Source organism: Sinocyclocheilus rhinocerous, unplaced genomic scaffold, assembly GCF_001515625.1.
Source record: "Sinocyclocheilus rhinocerous isolate Xijiao unplaced genomic scaffold, SAMN03320098_v1.1 scaffold491, whole genome shotgun sequence".
NCBI classification, from domain to species: Eukaryota; Metazoa; Chordata; class Actinopteri; order Cypriniformes; family Cyprinidae; genus Sinocyclocheilus; species Sinocyclocheilus rhinocerous.
In genome coordinates this window covers 1339289-1358713 of record NW_015625034.1, presented here as the reverse complement: position 1 = coordinate 1358713, position 19425 = coordinate 1339289, and the positions used below count along the sequence as shown (strand labels likewise).

The 19425-nt window shown below is 38.2% G+C and overlaps 1 protein-coding gene across 1 annotated transcript in view; it reads right to left on the bottom strand.

Moving 5' to 3' along the window:
- LOC107748852 (zyxin-like) overlaps positions 1-15468 on the bottom strand; it is a 32792-nt gene extending 17324 nt beyond the window's left edge. Inside the window, exon 1 of the mRNA XM_016563838.1 lies at positions 15159-15468. The gene's annotated coding sequence lies outside the window, so the exon portion shown is untranslated. The remainder of the gene's footprint in view (positions 1-15158) is intronic.
- Between the last annotated feature and the right edge of the window lie 3957 nt (positions 15469-19425).

Genomic DNA, 19425 nt, shown 5'->3' with positions numbered 1-19425 from the left:
TAAGTCATTACTTTTTTCCCTCTGTAGTTCTCATAATACAGCCAGTGAACCATACCAAAGACTCATGCTTTGAAAGTATGAATTACGGATGATGGCAAACACTTTAAAGACGTAAGTTGCAGCCTGTCCTGTCCTAGTCAATTATCTCTCTACTTCAACCCACTGTTGTCTTCCGAGGCAGATGATGTGTACAAGGATTTCATGACTAAAGAACATCTTTTGTTTCTAGTTTTACTAATTGGAGCCACATTTTTGTTATTCTATCCTGATTGCCATGTTATGACCTGCCAAATCATGTTATTCTAGGTCAAGTAAGAAAAGAAACATGCACTGCATGGCAGTCCACTCTCATTCTCATCGTTTCAATTCAGTATCTCAAAAAGAACTGACACCTTCTCATCTGAAATGCGGCCTGTAGTACATGTGCAAGAATAACGGAGTCTACTATTCAAATGAACTCATCCAGTTTGAAAATGTTCTGTAAAAATTAGGAGAACTAGTTTTCAAATTTTTAATGCCAAGGATTGATGATCCTGTGATGATCCTCATACAGTATACATGAGTCTGTACATTGTATAAACAGAAAAATATTAAGCATTATGTCTTAAAGTCATTTTGTTTCTAAAATTATGTACATATAATTAAATTATAAATAATTAAATAATATATTTATGATTATGTTTTCTATCCTGCTTTGAATAAATGAAAACAAATTTAATAGGCATGAAATTGTCAAACATTAACAAAAATATTACTACCTACTACTACTAATAATAATAATTATAATAATTATTATTACTATTATTATTTATTACTACTACTACAAATTTTTTTTAAATACTTTAAAACTAGTGCTGTCAAATCGATTAATCACATCCAAAATAAAAGTTTGTTTTTACATATACGTGTGTGTGTGTGTGTGTACTGTGTATATTTGTGTGTATATATACACGCATAGATGTTTAAAGGGGTCATATGACGCGATTTCATGTTTTCCTTTGTCATTGGTGTGTTACAAGCTGTTTGTGCATATATAAGATCAGTAAAGTCACAAAGATTAAAGTCTCAAACCCAAAGAGATATTCTTTCTACAAGTGAAGACTCATCCGCACCTTCCTAAAACGTCTCATTTTGGGTGCTTTCACACCTGGCCTGTTATTTTGGAACCTGTCGCGTTTCCCCCTTAGCTCGGTTCGTTTGGGCATATGTGAACATGGCAATTGCGCTCGGATCTGCACCAAAACAATCGGTCCGAGATCGCCTGAACGATTGAAAACGAACTCTGGAGCGGTTCGGTTGTAGTGAGAAAGCAATCTGATCCAACAGACCAACGAACCAGGATATATCCCAATGTATGATGGGTAATTACATATGTTCCGTGAAAAGCAGTAGACGATGTCTGTGGGTGAGCATGTCTTCGCTATTCAAAATCAAACCGTGCCTTTTCATTTTATAATGCCGTCTTATTGCTCTTTGTAGTAGGAGCGTTTTAACAATGTTTTCCCAACGAATCCTGGACTCCTGCTCAAAATGATAAATTAATAAATTTATATAATGACAGCTACAAAAAACCCAACAATAAGCCCTCGAAGCTGTTGTCGTTCCATCCTGACAGATGACAGCTATGAGCGGAATTCCAGAAAATAAACCGTTGGACTTTGACCAATGAGAGGACAGTTTACTCGCACGTGACTTGTATTAACAATTTTGGTCGATTTAGAAACTTTGCAAACTTTGCGAACCGCACCAAGAATAAAAAGCAACATTGTAATAATTTAAATCCCTGTTTCGGAACAAAGCAATCGACCAACAGGTGTGAAAGCACCCTTAAACACGTCCCCTCAAATCTACGTCACTTTGTGCGAAGATTTGCATAACACCGCCCAAATGTTTACGCAAAGAAAGAAGGCCTTGTCATCGTCCTTGTCATCACAGAATCTGACCAATGAGAATAAAATGTGTCGCCATCAAGGCTTTCGCAGCCGATTTTGAGCAACTGCAGCACCTGACCTCGGCGGCTGGTCTTGTTTTGCTCTTGCGGTACTTTGATGACACATGTGATCGTAAGGTGGCTGCAGCGCCGATCAAGTCAGACAAATTTTCTAACCAGAATGCATAGCTTTTGTCAGGCGGCAGCCGGTCTTTGTGGCGCCGCATGAAGTCGAACAAGCCTATTGTTTCCGTCACACGCTTGAGATATTCAATCAAACAACGCACTGGATAGCTGGCCAATCAGAGCACACCGCGCGTTTCAGAACGATGAGCTTTGTAAAAAATCTATGTGTTTTAGAAGGGCAGAGAGGAGAAACAATAATGTACAGTATGTGGAAAATAATGTGATTTTTGTACCTTAAACCACGTACACATTGCATTACACCAAATACACAAAATAATGTTCTTTTAAGCATTGTCATATGAACCCTTTAAGAATATATTTAATATACACATTTATATTTAACAAACCATATATAAATATGAATATATATATATATATACACACACCCATGTTAAGTTGAGTTTGCTCTGTGTCCACTAGGGGGCAATGGAGTTCTTGGTTTGAGGGAGAGCGTTCATGTTTTTTCGCAGGCAGTTGTTATCAGTCGAGTTGGTGTGAAGACTGGGAATAAAGGAGGCGAACCGAAGTCGGTGTTATTATTATGGTTTAACATTGGTAGCAGAGGATGGCTGCTGGAAACTACAAGGTCCCGCCACAGTTTGATGAAAAGAAGTCATATGAAAGCTGGAAAAATTAGGTGAAAATGTGGATGCGTGTTACTGAACTGGAAGGCAAGAAACAAGCCCTGGCTGTCGCTTTATCGCTAACAGGGAGAGAAAGAGATGCCGCTCTGGAAATACCTGCAGACGATTTGAACAAGGATGATGGTATGAAAACAATTCTAGACAATTTGGACTTTGTGTTTTTAAAGGAGGAAAAAGATCGCCAATATGACGCGTATACAGAGTTCGATCGAATCACCAGAGAGCATGGAGTTGCGATGGCTGATTATATCATCGAGTTTGAACGCAAATATAACAAGCTACGTCATTTCGGTATGATACTTCCAGATGCTGTATTGGCCTTTAAACTTTTAGACACAGCAGGCCTTGATGTAAAAGACAAACAGTTAGAGCTTACCGCCTGTTCTCACTTTCTCTGACATGAAATCTGGTCTAAAACGAATTTTTGGCGAAAATCACATTCATGGAAGTCACATTAAAGAGGATTCTGCATATTTCACAGACTTCAGTAAGAAAGAAAACAAGCCACTTTTACAAAAACAGTCGAAGATGCAGCCAGGAACGAATCCTCTTGATAGATATGGCAGGCGATCTAAATGTGCAATTTGCCAAAGTACATATCACTGGACAAAAGACTGCCCTCACAGAGGTAAACACGCCAGGCTAACAGAGGACTTGGAGAAGTGCAACATCACATTGTTTTCCAGAGACACTTTGTCTGACTCAGAAATATTCATGGTTGAATCACTTGGGTCAGCCGTTATTGATACAGCGTGCACTAAAACAGTGTGTGGACAGAAATGGCTTGATCATTATGTCAGTGGATTAAAACCAGCAGAGCAGAAAAAATTAGAATACACAGACAGTGCCAAAGCTTTCAAGTTTGGCGACGGAAGAGTTGTGCACTCAGCACAGAAAGTGAAAATTCCAGCCATAATCGGACAGACAAAATGCCACATAGAGACTGAAGTAGTTCCATCAGATATCCCTTTGCTTTTGAGTAAAACGTCATTAAAAAGAGCTGGTGCCGTACTAGATCTTCAGAAGGACAAAGCAATAATGTTCAAGCACCCTGTGACCCCCCGAGCTTACCTCTTCAGGACATTACTGTGTGAACCTGCTGCATAAAGACCTGTCATGCGACGCTGAAAAGTGTAGTAAAGATGAAGTTTTGATAGTGACAGAGAACATGACAACAAAAGAAAAAAATAGAGTCCTACTGAAACGGCATAAACAGTTCGGACATGCCTCTGTTGACAGACTCAAAAAGCTGCTGGCCTCTTCAGGTAATTATGATGAGGAGTGCACCGTAATATTAAAGGACATAGTGGACAGCTGTGAAACGTGTGTTAGATACAGCAGACCCAAACCTGCTGTGGGACTGCTTTTGGCCTCAAGTTACAATGAAACAGTCGCTGTGGACCTGCATGAACTGGACGCAGGAGTATGGTATCTTCATGTTATTGACCATTTCACACATTTTAGTGCTGGAAGCATTGTGAACACAAAAAGGGCAAGTGAAATTGTGAAGAACTTCATTCACTGCTGGATCAGCATTCATGGACCACCTAAAAGACTGATTAGTGACAATGGTGGAGAGTTTAACAATGAGGAAATGAGGGACATGGCAGAAAAGTTCAACTTTGAGGTAAAGACCACAGCAGCATATAGTCCCTGGAGTAATGGTCTTTTAGAAAGACAAAATCAGACCCTCACAGAAATACTGATGAAGATTTTAAAAAAAGACAATAGATGTGACTGGAAAACTGCTCTAGATTGGGCACTGATGCCAAAAAATTCCATGCACAACGTACATGGTTTTAGCCCCTATCAACTTGTGTTTGGACAAAATCCAAATCTACCATCAGTCCTTACTGATAAGCCACCAGCTTTGGAAGGTATCAGTGTAAGTACATGGGTAGGACAGCACATTTCAGCTCTGCATGCTGCAAGAAGAGTATTTACAGAGGCTGAATGCTCTGAAAGAATTCGAAGAGCCTTACGCAAACAGTTGCGGCCAACAGATGAAAGGTACGAGACTGGGGACAAAGTGTACTACAAGCATGCAGACAGTACACAATGGAAAGGTCCAGGTGTTGTCATTGGCCAAGATGGGGCAGTGATTTTTGTGAGGCACGGAGGTTCCCATGTTCGTGTGCATCATTCCAGGCTTCGAAAGACAGATGACAGTCACACAGTACAGGAAGACGTAGATAAAAAGGGCAGAACGGTGAGGATGATACTATTTTGCACCTCCAGAACTTACTGAAATCGACGATGACAGTGACACTGATAGTGTGGAAAAATCACCGGTTAGTGAAGAATGTGAAGTTGGTGAACAATGTGACACATTGACCCAGCCAAGTGGGAGAAGTGAAAAATCTGTGTCCCAGGCTAAAAGCCACCCTGATATTGTTGCAGGCATTTCTGGTTCAGTTGACCTGACGCAAGTGGATGACCTTTGTTTCCCCAGACATGACAGTGCCAAGTAGTAATCACCAGGAAAGCGATGTGTACATTATTGAAGATGAAACATTTGTTGCAGCAAAGGAAACTGAGCTAGATCACTGGAAAAGAAACCGTGTATTCAAGGAGGTGAAAGATGATGGTCAAAAATCTATCAGCACAAGATGGGTGTGCTCAGTCAAAGAGACACCTGATGGTGTAGTGCCTAAGGCCAGGCTAGTTGCAAGAGGTTTTGAAGAAATAAATGTCAATTACCTCCCTAAAGACTCACCTACTTGTGCTTCAGATTCTCTAAGAATTGTTTTGGCAGTCATATGCCAGAGAAAATGGCTGCTGAACACCTTAGACATCAAAGCAGCTTTTCAGGGAAGAGAGTTGAATAGAGTTGTCCTCCTCTAGAAGCGCAGTGCAATGGAACCCTGTGGAAGTTGAACAAATGCGTGTATGGTTTGGCAGATGCTTCTCTGTACTGGTACAACAAGGTCAAGGATACTATGCAGCAGCTAGGAGGTTGTGTGTCAAAGATGGACCCTGCTGTGTTCTACTGGCTGGACGACAGTGGTGAGTTAACTGGAATTCTTGCTTCTCACGTTGATGATTTTTTATGGGGAGGTTCTAAAATGTTTTCCTCCTTGGTCATCCCACATTTGAAAGTTGCTTTTCAAGTTGGACGTGAAAAGCACAACAGTTTCAGTTATGTAGGAATGGAGATCTCTTCTGGAAATGGTGAGATACATGTACATCAAAGCACGTACATAAAAAGTCTTCAGCCCATTGTTATATATCCAGCCAGAGCTGTGCAACGTGAGGCTCCATTGATGGACTGTGGGATCGACATGCTGAGTTCCAAGATTGGCCAAATCTTGTGGGTAGCAAGACGGAGCAGACCAGATGTAATGTGTGACATCTATTCTTGCTTCTACTATGAAACATGCTATTGTCTCAACTTTGCATGATGTAAACAAGCTCATCAGAAAGCTGAAGTCAAAAGAAGTTACTCTGAAATTTCAGAACCTGGGAAAAAACAACTCCTTGAAACTGTTTGTCTTTAGTGATGTCTCAATGGGAAATCTTCCAGATGGTGGTACTCAAGGTGGACACCTGATCCTGTTGATGGGATAAGATGGAAAGTTCTCACCTATCTCCTGGCAGTCTAAGAGAGTCAGAAGAGTTGTCCAGAGCACCTTGGCAGGAGAAACATTGGCACTTGCTGATGGCATTGACAATGGGATGTGTTTATCTGCACTTTATTCAGAAATTACAACAGGTGACAGTACATTGAACAACTTGCCAATTGTTTGTGTAACTGACAATCATTCTCTTCTAGATGCTGTGAAGTCTACAAAGTCTGTTTCAGAGAAGAGGCTCCGTCTTGAAATAAGCAGCATAAAAGAGCTGATCCACTCTGGAGGTGTCCAGCAGATTCTCTGGTCCTCTACGAAGAAACAGCTTGCTGATTGTCTGACCAAAAAGGGGCATCTACATTACAGCTTCTAGAGACTCTTAGTGAAGGATTATGGAAACACGACTAAGTTAACAGGGAAAAAATCTGTTTTGATGTCTATATTCAGTCAGACATGTCTGACTGAGAGTTTTGTTCCTTTTGTTTTTCCCCCTTCTTTGAAATATATGCATTAAAAAAAAAGAAAAAAAAAGGGGGAAATTGTTAAAGGGATAGTTCACCCAAAAATGAAAATTCTGTCATTAATTACTCACCCTCATGTCGTTTCAAACCCGTAAGGCCTTCGTTCATCTTCGGAACACAAATGAAGATATTTTTGATGGAATCTGAGAGCTCTCAGACCCTGCATAGACAGCAACGCACCTGAAATGTTCCCAAGTCTACAAACGTAGCAAGGAGATCGGTAAAATAATCCATGTGACATCAGTGGTTCAACCGCAATTATACGAAGCTATGAGAATACTTTGTGCGCAAAAGAAAAAACTTTATTCAACAATTCGTCTACTCCGCATCACCCTGTAGCACCATTTTGGAGAGTATCAGCTTGACTAAACAACTTATGCTGTTCTGTGTCAGCTGCGTCACGCCGGATCGGTTTCCTACGTTGTTGTGATTTGATCTGAACGGAAACAGCGTATCTACAGAACAGCATATGCGGTTTACGTCCAGCGGATATTCTCCAAAATGGTACCAGGGTGATGCGGAGGAGACGAATTGTTGAATAAAGTCGTTATTTTTTTTTCTATTCTCGTAGTATTCTCGTAGCTTTGTATAACTGCTGATGAACCACTGATGTCACATGGATTATTTTACAGATCTCCTTGCTACGTTTCTGGACTTGGAAACATTTCAGTTGCGTTGCTGTCTATGTAGGGTCAGACAGCTCTCAGATTCCATCAAAAATATCTTCATTTGTCTTCCGAAGATGAACGAAGGTCTTACGGGTTTGAAACGACATGAGGGTGAGTAATTAATGACAGAATTTTCATTTTTGGGTGAACTAACCCTTTAAGTTGAGTTTGCTCTGTGTCCAATAGGGGGCAATGGAGTTCTTGGTTTGAGGGAAAGCGTTCATGTTTTTTCGCGGGCAGTTGTTATCAGTCGAGTTGGTGTGAAGACTGGGAATAAAGGAAGCGAACCGAAGTCTTTGTTTTGTTATTATTATGGTTTAACACACATACATATCATATACATACACATGTAAGTATTTCTTAAATATATGTATGTATTTATAAATATACACAGTACGAACATTTTACATAAACACAAATTTTTATTTTGGATGCGATTAAACGTGATTAATCAATTTGACAGCACCATTTAAAACAAAAAAGAAATATTTATTTTGTATTTTTTCATTGTAAAATTGTAAAAAAAATTAAAATAAAATTCCAAAATGCATGTTAAAGGTCCTAAACTCAGATAATATGCAGAGTTTGTGGTGCAGCATTTACTGCAACATTGCCGTATATTTTGATTTCGGTTTTATTTCGATTAATCGTGCAGACCTTGTTTGGACTACAAATTCGGATTCAAAGCCACTGTAAAATAGCTGATATAAACACAACTGTGATCATACATCAACTGAATGTTACATTACAGAGCCATGCTGCACTATAGCAACCATAAACAACACTTCACTCTCCACGTTGTGCCAAACAAACACCAATTAACTGCAAGTTCCTCCTCACCTTGACTTGTTTGGGCCATGTCCAACTCAATTTGTCACATGTGTAAATATCGCAAAGCAGTTCAGTCCACTGACAGCCATACAAATCTACACTGGCAAATAATTTTTTATCAAGGGGAGTAATTATGAATCATTAAGCAATTTAGTCCCACACAAAACCACAACTGCAACTCCAGCTGATTTCATGTTCTGGCCTGAGAAGAAGAGCTCCAGTTCACACAAATATTCCCAAAATCCCTTCTGCCCTACCTTCATGACTGATTTAAGAAACTCTTGTAACAGTTAAAAATGCTTTTATGTGGTCCACCAAACCATCTCCAAATCTGAGAAGCTTTTAAAGGGGTCATATGATGCGATTTCAAGTTCTTTGTAGAAAACGAAGCGTTTGAGAGAGGCGGGGCATAGAGGACCTACAATAATGTACAGTATTTGAAAAATAATGTATTTTTTGAGCATTAAAGCATGTCAACATATTCTGTTACACCAAATACACCAAATAATGATCTTTAAAAAAGCATCATATGACCCCTTTAATGGATTCTGCATAACCATAAGTGGAAGCACAGTTTAAGGCCAAAAAAGAGAGGTTTAAGACTATTTTTAGTCCTCAGATCTGAGTGAGCACTGTGCAGTGAGAGTCAGTCACATGTAAAGTGCAAATTCTTCACCTTTCTCCTCTGGTTCAGATGTGGAGTTTAATAATGCAGAAGTGCATGCTCTGATGAAATATTCACACAGGACAGAAAACAAGCCATAAACCCTGAGGTCCAAAAGCTTATTTATTCTCATCATGGCCTCCATCTCCAGATCAATACAAGCTTGCGGGTACTTACAATGAACTTGAAAAAAATTATCCAGTGAGCCGTTTCCAGTAAGCGATTCTCAGCAAAGCACATGTGACAGCGGTGTAGGGCTGTCCCAAAAAATTGTTAAAAAAAAAAAATCGTTTTTTTTGCACGACGATGTAACGACGATGACAACGATGTAAGTGTCATTGCATTTTAATGCTTTTGTTAGCCTGTCCAGTTGAACCCACTAGATGCGGCGCTGCTACGTTCATTCAAAATTATTGCAGAAAAAGAGAACAATCAATGCGGGGAAGATGTTGTTTACGTCAAAACCGAAACCAAGCCGTTCACACAGAACGCATATTTATCGCATTTTCTAGAGGGACATCTATCACCGTTGCACTCGCGTCTCACAGAAGAGAGCCGCATATTTAGAAAGCTATGTAAAATTAATTTAAGTTCAACTTTTAAAAAACATGTCTCAAGACTTTATAGCGGTTTTCCCCCATCCCACTGCATCTCAAGTTTTTAAAATGAAGAAAATACTCTTTGTGTTTGGTTTTTGGTCCTTTGTATTAAACTATACATATAATTGTTTAAGCAACTTTATTAATTATATATGGTTTATAAGCATTATTTTAAACATTATGCAAAGATAGTCGTGTTATTTTATTATGCTTTGAAGAAACGTGCATCATTTTTGCTCAATGCGCCCTCTTGTGGCCTCAGGAGAAAAGCCAACAGCTTTTCCCCCTCAACTGTACTTATGCCTTTTAAATTAGAATATAATTCGAATATTGATAATATTTAAGTAAAAAATTCGAATGTAGTTTTTCAGCCATTTTGACAGCGGTGCTCAAAACAAACAGCAATGACTTACTCTTGTGAGTGTCCTCTGCCGCAAAATGGAAAGGATGACCACATCCTTAATTCTGAGTTCCCTTTAGCTAAGCGCACCATAGAGAACAGGAGACCCACAAGTTGGCCACATCTCCTGTTAGTTTTGGCGCTGCTACAACAACCTATCCATCGTTCCTTGACAACCAACATGAGTTAGGAGAATGATTAATTCTGGCCAGCGGTTACCTTTAGTTCAAATTAGGGACGGTCAAAATTTTTACTGCAATATACAGTAAAAATTATTTTCCACACTGTTGTCCATTAAACTGACAAAGAATAATATTTCATTTCATTTTCATTCCATATAAAAATACAATGTTAACATATAATATTTATATTTCCTACATTTTTAGTAAAAATAATTATAAAACTATATAAAATGATATTAAAGAGATAATTATGCAAAAATGAAAATTCTGTCATTAATTACTCACCCTCATGTCGTTCCAAACACACAAGACCTCCGTTCATCTTCAGAACACAAATTAAGATATTTTTGCTGAAATCCAAGAGCTTTCAAAAATATCTTAATTTGTGTTCTGAAGATGAACGAAGGTCTTGCAGGTTTGGAATGACATGAGGGTGAGAAATTAATGACAGAATTTTCATTGTTGGGTGAACTAGGCTAACCATTTAAATATTTGACTTCTATCAAAATGTTGATTACAAAAAGTACAGAAAATAATTAATAAATAATTGCATATTACTTTTTAAAAACATTTTGCAATAATTAACATTATTAATTTTATTTTTGTATTTATCAGGGACAACACACATTCATTAACATTTGCTACTGAAGTTTAAATTAGAGACAATATTAAAACATCATGAAAGGAAGGATTGTAAAACTAGTCTTGATGGAAGTACAATACCCATAACATTAACAAACTATGACGTTTTAATAATCGTTCTAATTATGGAAAGTCCACACCACAGCTAATAATAATAACGACAATTTCAGAACTATTTTTCCACCAGAGAAATGATAAAAAAAACGTTTGACAGCCAATCAGAATCCATCCGACTTTAAAAAGCTTGGGCATTTACAGTGGCAGACAACATAACTGCAGCACTTGCTTATAATAAACAATGTCACAATGCATGGGTGTGGATGCTAATAAAGTTATCATTATAGTTATCTATATAGTTACAGTTTTTGGTCCGAATGGGCCTTAAAGGTGGGGTAAGCGATTTTTCAAATAGCTTTAGAAAACTGATTCGGGCTGAATAGCAAAACAAACTTGTAGCCAATCAGCAATAAGGGGCATGTCTACTCATGATCTAGAGGAGAGAGAGTTCAGTGCACAGGACGGACATTAGCCGAGCCGAGCGACAGAAAGATAGAGATGGCGGATAAAAAACCAAAGAGGAAAACGTCTGCGGAACAAAAGAAGGCTTAAGGCAAGAAGTAGGACATGTGTAAATATCGGATCAGCTTTCCAGCGCTGGAAAGAAATCAAGGAGCGGAAGGCCTGCGATCGGATGCAGAGGTTGCTTTGTTTCTTCTCGATAGGTGAGTAACACCGTGTCTGCGCCGCAACAGCTAAAGTTTGTCTTGTACACTGGACGCGACAAAGCGACCGTTGAAAATCATTTGAAATTTGTGTCAATACGTCATGAATAGAACGCAGCAGCAGTTTTCTGTCAGGGATTTGTCGTGTCGAGCAGCGCCGCATCCAGTGTAGACCATATATTTATATATATCTATGGTGTAGACAGCATCACTGATTATAATGAGTTCTATAGTCACTTGCGTCCGGTGTAGACACGGTGTAACATTGGTTTTGCTTTGTTTCACAGAACTAATCGTTGCCTGGGTTGCGTACGTATGTGTGGGGCAAAGCTATCAAAATAGGAGCGAGACCGTTTTGGGGTAGGGGCGTGTTTGTTTTGGTGATTTCAAATGTCAACATTGGTTACAAGAAATCGCTTACCCCACCTTTAAGGATGTTTTTAAAGAAACTAAATGGTCAAATAAAAAGCACATCCCAATATTCATGATATTGCCTTATTTTATCTCGCCTTCAAAACCACTGTGAATATACTGTGAATACACAGTAAATCACCCCAGCCATAGCTCTAACTAAGAGCAACGCAGGATGTTCTCTGCTTATTGAGGTCACCAGCTGCCAGTTTTGGCTGATCTGTTTGGTCTCCATGGGCACAGTAATGGTTTGGCTACACTGCTAGACTCTCTGATAATGTGAAGACAATACATTAGTGAGAGGAGATCCATCACATGCAAAACAACAGTCTAACTTTAACGCAATGCAGTTCAAACCAGTCAAAACACTACCCAGGGAAAACACTCTGTGACTTTCATTACCCACTATGGAGTTCCAGTAAAAGATTAGGATTTGATCGAACTAGCACCTTCTCACAGTGTGTGTGTGTACGCCACGGAAAGAGAAACAGCTGCAATATAAAGATTCCAGTGGCCTTACGCATGTGTCTGCATTTAATCACTTGATCAGAATGACTATGTGATATAGGGAGTCTGGCTCTTTTTTTTGGGGACAAGAGACGACGCAGCTGATCTGGCTCCATGAGGCCTCCTTATGCAGCCTTGATGGATACTGTGGCCTGTAAGCGTTACCCTCAGAGGGAAACTTGGGAACTAGAGGATCAGTGCATGAGACATGCAAATTATTCAACATTCTGTTCACCACACTGGAGACATAAGAAATAAATAGTTTACGAGACATGCTGAAATTGCAGTGAGTAATGTTCTACTGTGAATGCCGGTGGCCAGAAAGCTTTTCATGAGTCGCTGTGGATAAAACTGTCGGCTAAATGCATAAATGTAAATAAGAAGTCTAACACATCAACCATAGACCAAAACAAATGTGTCATCGTTCCTCTCTGGCTGGGAACTGACAGTACTTTTCTGCATTGCAGTTTTCTGGCTTCCTCTACAGATGATTTCATCTCTTCGCCATCAAGTCGCAGAGTAGCTGCAACTAGCACAGTATACAGACAAGAGTTCACAGCTATATTAAGACTGTTGTGCGTTTGAATAGCACGTTGATCCTGATCAGTTATAGTTTTTGAAGAGAAACAGCTCTTCACACATTATACAGAAAGATGACAAACAGTGAGCTGTTAACTTACCACACTGTTTGGCACCACAACTTAGTCTGTTTCGAAAGATAATGTCAGCTATGACATACTGAACGAACATGAACAATCACTCCTATGACAATGTTCGTCTACAATGACTAATATTAGACTAATTTCCTTTCCTGAATCCAGTTTAAACATGTACAAAGACACTCGGTTGGAATTTGGTACAGTGACAACTCCAGAAGCAGCAGGATTCTATTGTTTTGGGTGACTATGGTGAAAAGTGTACGGCACACCTGTCTGAGTTATGTTTGGCTCGCATAAAAGGATCGCATAATGACGTCATGGGGGGTGGGGTGGGGTGTATAATGGGGTCATTAAGTGGTTCATTACGTCATAAAGTGTGTCAGTAGAATACCATGCTTGTTTTCTGTGGAACATAAAATGTATTCTTGACATGAAAATATTTTATTCAGTGTTGTTAAAAAAGCCACAAGAAAAAACTTTTAGTATTAAAAAAAAAAAACTTCAATGAAACCAATATTCTAAAAAAAAAAAAAAGTACATGATGTAATAATTAATACTCAAGGCCCAGTCACATTTAACATTGTTCAGTAAAAAAGGGCAAAATCCAGTCATTTTATTAGGAATTCACATGCCTGGAAATTTAGTGTGAGGGCGAAAGATATCCCCACGCAGAATTCGCAACGGGCCCAAGTTGGTTATGCGGATTCTCCACGTTGACCAACAGAAAGCTACTTGTTTTGAAATTGATATCTCTGTTAAATGAAATGAAAACAGTGCTTGATCTATGCATATTTCTCTCCTGATTGAGACAAGATAATGTTTTTTTTTTTTTTTTATGGATAGAGGGCTTGTATTTTAGCAATGGTTTGAAGTTACAAACAGTGTTAATGATCAATTTGTTGCAAGGCAAAATTGATCAATGGAGTTGTGTGGATTACTTGTGGATTATTGTGATGTTTTATCAGCTGTTTGGACTCTCATTCTGGCGGCACCCATTCACTGCAGAAGATCCATTGGTGAGCAAGTGATGTAATGCTACATTTCTCCAAATCTGACATAAGGTTGCGTAAATTTTCATCGAATTTTCATTGGGGGGGGGGGGGGAACTATTCCTTTAATCTAACTTTTTCATGGTGTGACTGTATTGGCAGCTGCTCATCCAATCAGAATTCAATCCATCTGTTTTCCAATGAAATTATTATCAGGAGTGTGGCTGCACTACTTATTATTACAAACAAACTGTTGCACTGAATATTGATCTTTTATGGCGCAAAAGTGTGCAAAAAAAATGGAGGCACCATGTTATTATAATCTGCGCTGATATATCTTTAATTCCAGTCCGATGGCCGCATTATTGAACTGGAAAATCCTAAATCACACTAAAGGCCAGTAAACCCCATTGTCATCTTTAGGGACTCCACCCAGACAAATCCTGCGTTCATTCATTACACCATTCTTGCCTCAAATACTGAATTAAACTAACATGTAATTGCGGCCTCGTTCTTCAGACGCGGAAAACTTTGTGTAGCTGTTCCTGATGTTCGCTTATCAGACGCTAGCAAACAAGCTACTTTCACCTTATATGGATATCTGACTGGAAACCCAGGAACAAGAGCGATAAAGCTTCCATTGAATATAACACAAATTATGGAGATAGTCCCACTTGACAAACTCCAGCCACGAATCTTTAGGTGGACACATTTATGAATAAGATTGCATTTATGTGCCCCACCCCTCACTTTACATTCATGGTTATATCACACAAAACATTTTTCAATGATGACAGAATTTACAAAGCGACTAAAAGAGTTAAAATACGTTTCGAGTCAAAAACCGCACAAGCAACATGTAACTTATCATGTCATACAATCATATTTCACTACAACTATGTATTGCTACAAACCACTGTGAATGCATACAAGGTTTGTGGTTTTGATGCAGATACAGATTGCAGTCATCTGTGACGAACCGCCGTCATACGTTAGGCTACACATTATAGAAAAGGTGAAACAAAGGCACTTACAGTTCGTTTTCCTCTGGAAAGGTGCAGTTATGCCAAAAACAGTACAGGTTCTCTAATGCAGTCTCCGCGTCTATTTTTAATCCCTACAGTTTTATGGATAAATATCCCCCCTTTATGCGTATCTTTTCAGAATTTTTATCGCTTTATGACGCGGTGTTGGCGTTAGGCATTATTTTGTTAATTCTAAGAAGCTCTCGTGGGGATGATCATCAGCGAATCTGATCTGCCCACATGAACTTTTTCCTATGTACCGACTCTTGACACACTTCCGGTTCACGCTTCCGCATTCTCCTGGCCGCTGGAGGTGGGACAAAATCGGTGGCCAATGATGACTAAACTGCTGTTAAGAGACCTGCACATTTTTTCTTCAGCTTTTAATGTTTTAGGCGTTTTAATGACTTTTTTTTTTGCCTTCTTTAATACACAGTTAGTGACCTTAAATGGTCAGATGTGACAAATTAATTTTGGGTGAAATATTACTTGTAGCTACTGTATCTTCTCATTTATAATAGTCATAAAATAGCATACCTAACAGAAAAAAAAATGACAAAAGTACATTTTACTGTCAAAGTATTTCACAAAAAGTAAAACAAAAATAAAAATAGATATATTGTTTAAAACCAAGATCAAAAACGTTTTTTTAATCTTACAATATTTTACATTCTAAATATTTTTTTTAAATATATTTGCTGAACATTAATGGACACTTTTTGGTTGTCAGACTTGGAATGTGCATTTCTACATTCACAAAAAATTACCTTAGGACCAGCTGTATAAAAGTAATATTCATTGGTTGCATATAATATACATATAAAACATATTTTAAAAGTATTTGCACAAGTAGATCCAGGTTTTGTGGCATTTTGGAAATTATATTTAATCCATAAAATATCTGACCAAAAAAATCCTTAAAACTCTCTAAATTACTTGGAATACTATCGATTAAAGTTTAATTAAGTTTAATTGCATATATAATTTGCTTTTTTTATTCATTAGTTTTTTTTATCCAGTTCAATGGTTACCTCACTTGTAAGGCAAAAAAGCCATTGGACAGTGATTAAATAAAAAGGTCAAACAATCAGCAGTCTTGTTGTACTGAAAACATCTTGGACTTACCAGTTAGCCTGTCTCCTTCACCTTCTCTTCTTGTATCTTTCTCTGTAGGCCTGTAAAAGTGTGTGATTTCGAAGATAACTTTTTCCTGCAGTCTCTACTCCTGTTTCTTTCAGATGCACAGCTGTTGAACCCTCCCCCTACATGTCTCTTAAAGGAATGACACCATCCCTCCGTCTAAACAAGTTCTCTCTCGTTTGTCTTTCACACAGGTCTCCCTCCGTCTCGCCCCCTTTGGATTCTTTAAACATTCTTCATTCTATGACATCAACCCTGCCTGCCTTTCCTTGTAAGGGCAGAGTGGGTGAGTAAGTGAGTGAGAAAGAGAGCCAAAGAGAGGGAGGGAAAGTGGGAAAGATAAAGGAGGTTGGGGGTTTATTAGATACAGACACTTGGAATGGTTGGCAAGACACAGAAGGAAAGAGACAAGAACATGCAGTGCTCAGTGAGACGATCAAACTGACACAAAACCTGGAGTCTCGCTCAAAAACAACACTTCTAAAGTCAAGTTAGTTTTAATAGTCGTGGTCAACCTCTATTTTGCTGCACACACTATTTTCCACAGCCGGTTCCAGTTTAATTCGAAGCAAACAGGGTCACCCGAAAGGCATTAAAGGGATAGTCCACATAATATCATGAATGTTCAATCACTATTTATATGTCCAAACCCATATGACTGACTTTCTTCCATACAACACAAAAAAAGAAGTTTTGCACAATGTATAAGCTGCTCTATTCCATTCAATGAAAGTGAATGGGGACTAGAGGTTGTCGACCTCCAAAAGGTACAAAAAGCACCATAAAGAATCAGAATAGTAGTCTGCACAATATGTGCACTATACTGTATATTCACAGCTGTCTGAAGCCATGTGTACTTAATTGTATTAAATGTGCACTTGCAGTGTACTTTAAATCCTAAAAGTACATGCTGTACTTACAAAGTACAACTGTACATGCAGATATAGCATAAAAGCCCATTTTCATGAGTGATTCGGTCCCACTTTATATTAGGTGGCCTTAACTACTACGTACTTCCATCAAAAAAAGAAGTACAATGTACTTATTGTGTTTATATTGTATTGCAAAACACTTTTGCTGCTATTGAGGTGGGATACGGGTAAGGTTAGGGACAGGTTTGGTGGTATTGATAGGTTTAAGGGTGGGTTAAGGTGTAAGGGATGGGTCAACAGTGTAATTATAAATGTAATTACAGAAATTAATTACAGATGTAAGTATATTGTACCAAATGATTAATTTAAATGTAAGTATAGTTAAGGCCACCTAATATAAAGTGGGACCAGTGATTCTTAACAGACTTAAGTACATTTTGTCAAATTACTTTACTTTAAAGTACATTTAAAATTCTGTTTTAATAATCTTTAGTCATGCTTGATGTGTTGACTAACGTACTAAAGCACACGTAAAGAGCTTGATTATAATTTTAACTATAGTGTGTTATTCAGTATTACATTTAAGGTTATTATATATTAATACACTCATTTGAAACTTAATCATTACAAAGGTGTAATTACAAATATATTAGCAATAATAAAATTACATATAAAGATGTACTACTTACTGCAAGTGGGACAAAAAGCACTTTAAAGTTCAAATACAGTTAGGTCCATATATATTTGTACACTGACACAATTTTCATAATTTTGGCTCTGTATGCCACCAGAATGGAATGAAAATTAAACAATCAAGATGAAATTGAAGTGCAGACTTTAAGCTTTAATTCAAGGGGTTGAACAAAAATTGAACATCAAAAGTTTAGGAATTACAATCATTTTCATACACAGTCCCGTCATATTCAGGGGCTCAAATGTAATTGGACAAATGAATATAATCATAAATAAAATGTTAATTTTTAATATTTTGTTGAGAATCCTTTGCAGGCAATGACTGCCTTAAATCTGGCACTCATGGACATCACCAGAGACTGGGTTTCCTCACTTGCTTCATTCCTGAATGATTCAGCCGTTCGAACGAATCAATTGAATGAATGATTCAGTGATAAAATCAGTGACTTTCCGCCACCTGCTGGCGGATTTAGTTTCATTTTTAGCGTATAATTTCAGTTATTTAAATCATATTTCTGTATTCAAATATTTCTGTATTCAAAATTTTATATTTAAAACATTAATCTCCACATGAATTTATGAATTTAATTGCACTCATGCTACCTCTGAGCCTCATTAAACGTCTGAAATGTACCTACAAGCTACTTTTGTGTGCCACCTCTGTAGTACAAATTAATGTATTAATACTAATTTCATATGATTGGTAACTTATTTGTCTTATTCTACTTCTTTTATATTGCAGGGGTTAAAGCAAAAAAATATATTTTGACTGAAAATGGTTCTTCGACCAAACCCCATTCCTCAGTCATACCTGTCACACACCCAGTTTAAGAGCAGTTTTTTTCTTCTTGTAATTAGGAGCGCTTGTCCTCCTAATTTAAAAATTTTGGAGCACCTTCTGATCAATAATCAACTTCAGGAATGAAGCAAGTGACTGTCTTTATGAACTGATGGAAATCTGTTTTAGCGACAGAACTTTAATCCCTGTGCTCTAGGCCTTTACTGCAGCTGACTTCAGTTGTTGTTTGTTTGTGGGTCTCTCTGCCTTTAGTTTTGTCTTCAGTAAGTGAAATACCTTCAAAAACTCCTGGGTTGCTTTTGCTGTATGTTTTGGGTCATCGTCCATTTGTACATTGGAGCGCCGTCCAATCAACTTTGCTGAATTTGACTGAATCTGGGAAGAGAGTATATCTGTTACCAGAGGCGTACCTACATGTAGTGGGGGCCCCAGGCAAAATTAATCAGTGAGGCCCTTCTAAAAGATTTTCTAAAAGTGCATCGAGAGAGGGGTCTCAGGAATGAAGCAAGTGACTGTCTTTATGAACTGATGGAAATCTGTTTTAGCGACAGAACTTTAATCCCTGTGCTCTAGGCCTTTACTGCAGCTGACTTCAGTTGTTGTTTGTTTGTGGGTCTCTCTGCCTTTAGTTTTGTCTTTAACAAGTGAAATGCCTGCTCGATCGGGTTGAGATCAGGAGACTGACTTGGCCATTGCAGAATAATCCACTTTTTTACCTTCAAAAACTCCTGGGTTGCTTTTGCTGTATGTTTTGGGTCATCGTCCATTTGTA